Here is a 7,042-nt window from a genome sequence, read left to right as displayed (position 1 = left end):
ACCTCAGCCTTTTTCCGTAGGCAACTTCCGAGGGTCGAGGTCATTTGTGTATCGAAGGCAGCATCATTTAGGGTCGTGACCTTTTTATCGAGGCAACATGGCTGAGGTATCCTCGTATTCGAGGGACTTGGCTTATTCTGCAAAAAAACAAAGGCAACAGGCAACAAGGCAACAGGCAACAAGGCAACAGAGGGATTACCATAAAAGCGTGCGTGTGTGCAACAATCACGTGGTTCAGTTCAGTTATTTATCTTGTATTGGTGATTCTAATTGATTCAGAGTTGCACTCCCTAAATTACTAACCACGCAGTTATATAAAGCAAGAAAGGGGAGGGGAAATTGAAACCAGCGGATCCCAAAGGGGGTTTGACATAAGTAATAATAATAGAAAAAGATTTAGGGTTCAGGGTTACCAATGGCGTAGCTTTGGCATTTGACAAAGCCTGAAAAGAAAAAAAAAAGCAAACAAAGGAGGGTGAGTGCATTTTCAGGTTCGAAGGCGAACTTTATTAACCATAAAAGAAATAGAATAATAAATTAAGGGTAGAATAGAGAGAGGATACTTAGCTTGGCATTTGCCTGACAGGGTTGGAGGCAAGGGTTTTGCCTGAAGCGTCGACTCTGACCATTAAGAATAAAAAGAATAAACAAATAACGTGAGTGTATATACATTTCATTTTAATAACAAACCCTAATTACATAACAAAAAATAGGGAAGATAGACAAAGAGAATCAGGGTTGAATCGGAACTCAGCTTTTGAATTCGACGTGGCGCGTTGTCGGAGTGAACCATGTTGGTAACCCTGAAAAGGCATGGAACAAAACATGGAAGATATTTAGTGTATTGGAATGTTCATCACAAACCCTGATTAGGGCATGGTTTAAGCAAGAAAATGTATACGATTTAATTAACTATTGGTCTCGCGACCTGATTAATTAAATCGGGATAAGATAATTTAATCGACAGTAGAAATAATTTTTACGAATTTTTCCATAGTAAAAATAAAATAAATGTGCATTATTGAATAAAATAGATAAATAAAATAAAATATGCAATTAAAATAAATATATAGTTAAATATTAAATATATAATTATAAAATACTTTTTATTAAAATAAATGGTTATAATTTTATGAAAAAGGAAAACAAAAGAAACTAAAAGAAACTTGGTATAAAAATAAATTAAATAAAATTGGTATTGAATAAATAGAAATAAAAAAAAATTAGGGAGCTTAGCTTTTGATCCAGCACTGCAAGTTCTTGAGGTCTATGGTGCACGTGCAGCTTTGAAGACATTGGATCTGAAGCCAGCGAGATCTGATGGTTGTAAGATGAAGGTGCATGGTGCGTCTGATGGAGAGCGCATCGTATGATCTGTCTACAAGTTTTAACAAAATCCCAAAAATAATGAGTGAGTCCCCCCAGGGATCGATCCCAGGTTCCTCATGTAACAACTAGGTGCCTTTTACCACTGAGCCATGCTGCGCTTTCGTTTAACACGCGCTTTAAATATGTTTTATATGAAAGCATTAATAATAACTGGGAAAAAAAGAAAGAAAAGGCGCGCTATTTGAATTGGCCACTGGTAGGATGACACGCCATCATCCCCAACCTCTGGCCGTCGTATTAGCTAGACCTATACCGACGGTTTGAGCTTTCGTCGCCATAGATATTGCACCTTGTAAACGCTGCATACGCAACCAAAATAAAAAGTGTGGCCATGGACGAGTTTGTCTCATCACCACGAATCCAACCATACCTGTTATTAGCCTCAATTTCTCCTGAATCGAAAAACCCTATTTCATAACCCTAAAATTCAACTATGGCATATTTTCATATGAACACATAAATCGCAAATTAAACACACAGAAAGATTCATAGCATCACAACAAACAACTGTATGCATTCAAATAATGTTTATGGATTATGAATCAAAGAGAAAAAAGAACAAGTTCGAATGTGCAAACCGTGAGTTTTACAGCGTGATCCTTGGAGCGAGGAGGCTTGGTACCGATCTGGAAACGTTCAACGAAGCCCCTAGAGTGTGTTTGAAACCCTGAAACTCTTTGAATTAGCCTGCAAATCAGAATCCGAATTGAACTTTTTCTTGAACTTTTGCAAGTTTTGTTAGAGCTCTTCACTGCAAAATTTTCGTAACCCTTGTATCTGAATGGCTTTGGTACTTATAGGAGATGGATTAGGGCAACAAGACTGAACCAAATCCTTATGAATCTTTGATTTGCAAAGTTGGAAAATTTGATTGAAAATTATGGAGAAATCTTTCTAAATATGTCCAAAATCAATCTTTTCTTCACCAATTAGCCTTGCACGAAATTTTTAGTGATTATTGGATATTTGTGTGATTGATGATGATTGAAAAATAAACACAAATCATATCTTTTATATTTTATACTTTTAATTCATGATTTTAAATGATTAAAATCACAAAATAATTAATAAAAAATAAAAAAATAATAATATAAAATATAAGGATATGATTTTTGGAATGTGCATGGGCTTGTAATGAAGATTGGGTGAAGAAATCATAGGCCCATTTGGAAATGTTTGGACATTTGAACCTTTTCTTTTCACATTTTTTCTTAAAAATAGTCCAACTTTGACAAGGTGTATCTCTCTCATTATTTGAGATATGGAAGTGTTCTAGGACCTTTTTGGAAACCTTAGGGAGTCCTCTAACCAGTGTCTTTGTATAGGAGAGTGTGTTTTGGAGCTTTATGTCTTGATTTTGAAATTGCAAATGGGAAATGGTATGGGCAAATTTTGGGGTATGACAGTCACCATCTTAACGTGCTTGTTCTTCGGGATGCCCATACTGTGAAACAATCTATCGATGTTAGTTTGTCAATCCAGAAACTCCTCCACACCCCATTGTTCCATAGATTAATGGAATATCATCATTCACTCCATAATCATGGTTATATCAATTCCCATTATCAACTACTTCTTCCTCATAGGGTTCTTCTTCTTTAGAACTCAAATTTTCAGCAATAACAACATGATTGTTACAATCCCGCAGAACCATAATTGGTTCCCTTCTCTTGTATCTTCATTCGTTCTCATTGTTATTCTCATTCTTCACCAAATTTTTTAAAGTCGCCATCTGTTCAGTCAAAGCAGTTAGGACTGTGGTAAAAGTCGTGGTAATTCCCACGAGATATGCTCTAGTCACCGGTTGATCTGCCATGTTTGTCAAGCTACAAAAAGAATACGAGAAACCTTGCTCTGTTACCAACTGACTGACTGGGAAACACGAAAGAAAAAAAAAGCTCAAAACCTAGAGCAAAACACAAGTTTGCAAGTGACAAAATTGTCAAATAAAGTTGGAATCCACCAGAAGGAATAAAACTCTTAATTTGTATTATAATGAAAGATGATCTTGATGATCAAGTCAAATGTCTTTAAATATAGAAAACAAAGAAACCCTAAAAGGACTTTAATCCAAAGCATAAATAAAATAGAAAAAAGAAATCGTGACGAACTTTTAATCCAAAACAGAAATAAAATAAAAATTGCGAAAAATATTAAAATGTTGTTTTTGGGCCTGAAATAAATTTGGATGCCTTAAAAAGTCTTCCTACATCAGTCTCCTCCATCTTTAAAGAACTCGACCCCGAGTTCTCTTCTTGATAAAGAGCCTCATCTGCTTGATATTCATGAATGTCTCCAACATTGAAAGTATTGGATCTATTTATGAAATTCGAGAGAGCTACCACATAAGCTTTATCTTTGATCTTTCGAGTCACTGTGAACATATCATACTTGTGTGGCAGCACCTTGTTGTAAGTACCAACTGGAAAATTCTCTTTACACAGAACCATCATCATGTTGCCTTCTATATTGTCACAGACCAAAAAATACTCGAGCGCACAAACACTAGAAATACAACAAAGTCACCACCAAAGTTTATTTTTAAAAGGGAAAACATCGATAAAACCCTAAAAGAACAAAAATATGATCACTGCAACCAAATTTAGGTTCGGGAGTCGATTATGCGAGGGGAAGATATTAGCAACCCTTACATCAGTTATAGTCAACAGAAACTGTTTAGTTAGTTTTGTGAATACGAATGTTAGCTTACGTTTGTCGCGATGTGAAAATTACTCAAGTGTAATAAACACTCAAAATACAACAGAGTCTCCATCAAAGTTTATGAAAGGGAAAATATGAATAAAACCATTAAAGAACAAAAAAATGGTCATCGCAAACAAATTTGGGTTCGGGAGTCGGTTATCCAAGAGGAAGATATTAGCATCCCTCACATCTGTTGTACTCAACCAAAACCATTTACTTAGTCTTGCGAAAGAGTGTTAGTGTTTGTTATTTGTGTTCTTCTATGTGCTCTTTAAAAAAGATAAAATGACTAAAAATCGGGTTTTTTTATTAGGGTGTCTGACGAGACGTTGGATATCGCTCCTATGTATCCTCTGGTGCAATTAGGAACTCAAGACTATGTAGTTCTTACAAAAGAACTATTTTTTGGATTTTTTTAAATAGTGCTTGACGAGACGTTGAATCTCGCTCCTACCTACGTATCCCCAAGTGCGATGGGGTACTCAAGGCTACGTAGTTCTGGGTAGAAAATTACATATATGTTGGTTGGTTTTATTTAAATATGCTTAGTCGCATTCTAGCAGTTAAATGTTGCTTGTTTGCTCGTGCATGGGAGGCTTAAGCATGTGTTTGTATTGCAGTAGAATGGATATGTTTGGGTCGTATTCTAGCATATCCATTGTTTAAGCTAAGGCATCATGGTTCTATTTTAGAATACTAAGTTAATTTCAAAAAATACGGAAATATGGTATTATGATTACCACCAGATGAAGTTCTTAATTGTTTCATATCAGGTTTAAACCTAGAAACCCAAAATTAGATTTCCATCCAATGCCTTAATCTATTTCACAAGACATATGTCTAGCCAATCTAATTGAAGTCGGGTTAAAAGATTCAAACCCTAAATTCACTAGACCCTCAAATCAAAACCCTTGCCCATCTTACCCCCAAAACCAATATCAAAAAATTATTTATCCCTCCGTTAACACCATAACCATTTAGACCTACCACCAAATTGAATACAAACGCATTCTCAATTCGTTTATCTATATGACATATTACTTTAACCTAACGGGAAGAGCAAATAACTCAAGGTTTAAGTTTTAATTGTGACGAAAAGTTTGTTCTAAGATACTAATATGTGGAAAGAAAATTCCTTTTACTCGTAACATAAGAAGAAGACCCTATTAAAATTCAAGAGACTAATAAAATTTATGATGTAGTGGAAGTTGACATAGAATCAAAAGAAACATACTTTCAAATATCACCATAAGTTATCACAGGGCAATTTTCCCTTAAGAATTTAAAGTTTAAAGGGATACTTGATGGACTATTTGTGACTGTCCTAATTAATATTGGCATCATTCATAATATTCTCCAACCGTGCATTGCTCATCATCTTAAAATTCCCACCAAACCCATACCCAATTTCTCTATAATGGTGGGCAATGGATCTCACTCATTATGATGTTCATGACTCTTCCCTCAAGTTCTTATTTCTTTGCTAAACCACCTATTTTTATACCTTTCTATTATCTTCCCCATTGAAAGAGGAAACATGGTCATAGGAATATAATGGTTAAGAGTCTTTGGGACTATCTCAACTGATTTCTTCATACCCAAAATAGCCTTTACCTAAAACAATAAAGATATAACCATTACAAGTGATCTGAAACCTTCTCCAACACCTTCAAGCTACAACCAAAATTTCCATTAATCCGCGTAGACTCCATGGCCTATATGCACCTTTTTCTTTACCAACCAAACCAAAAGACATTTCCAAATACTAAATCACAACCCAAACAAACACTAGACCCCTTTCCCTCATCCTTACCCCAAGAAATTACAAAATTTCAAATCTGATCATACTATTTTTCAAACCCCACATGTCCTATCTCCCATTAGACCTCATGATAACCAGATCCATCTTATTCCAAACGCTTCACCCATTACTGGTAAGTCTTATTGTCACACCCACTCATAAAAAGAAGTCATGACCACAATTATTCATGACATGCTTCAAGAAGGCATAATCGAGTCTAGCAATAACTCTTACCCATCCCTTATGTTACTAGTACATAAGAAGGATGACGCTTGACGTTTTTGTGTTGATTATTTTGCAATTAATGCAATTACAATCTGTGACCGCTTTACTATTGTCATACCCCAAAATTTACCCGATGTGATTCCCGTTTCAATTTATTAAGGGCGTTAAAATTAAGGGCCATAGGGTTTAGTATATCTAATTATTAAACTCGCTCTCTTATAAAATTCCCTTATAAATTTATCAAAGAAAAGAGAAGGTGTAAATAGCAGAAATCTCTAAATTCAATTGGCACTTGGGTTTTTCTCTTTCTTCTTTCTGTTTCGTAGGAAAAAGTAGAGGGGTGTCTTGCTAGAAATAAAAAAAAATATTGGGGCCCAATAGGCCCATTTGCTTATCTTCATTTAATCATTTACATTATTATTAATCATAACTTATTAATTTTATCAATTCCTAAATATTAGTTTTTTTAAAAATTAATATTGGGTTATTAAGATTAATTAAGTTCTATTATTAATAGTAATATAATTAATTGGTGCTAATTACGGTTATCAGAATATTAACAATTAGATTTATTGTTTTTATTAGTTAATTAGTCAATTAAGATAAATGAGTTATTTGGATTTTATTGAGTTTTTGGTCTGTTTTGGGCCAACGCGTTTTTTTGCAAGTAAATGGGCCGTTTTTCTTTTCTTTTTTGTGTGTACCCATGCGTGGACCAGGTGGACCGGGTCAAACCCAGGATCCAACCCGGTCCTGTTCACTCTCTTCCCCTCAGCGCTCACAAACCCTAGTCTTCATCCCCATGGTCGCCGCTGCCACCCCCATGAAACCTAACTCTAATTCGTTCTTGCCCAGGCCCATGCTTGAATCAAATGCAATCCAAATCAAACAAATCAAATAACAGAATGAATCACAATCAAACAT

The sequence above is a fragment of the Vicia villosa genome, linkage group LG3 (assembly GCF_029867415.1).
Source record: "Vicia villosa cultivar HV-30 ecotype Madison, WI linkage group LG3, Vvil1.0, whole genome shotgun sequence".
In the NCBI taxonomy this organism is placed as follows: Eukaryota; Viridiplantae; Streptophyta; class Magnoliopsida; order Fabales; family Fabaceae; genus Vicia; species Vicia villosa.
Note: the sequence above shows the minus strand (reverse complement) of the source record.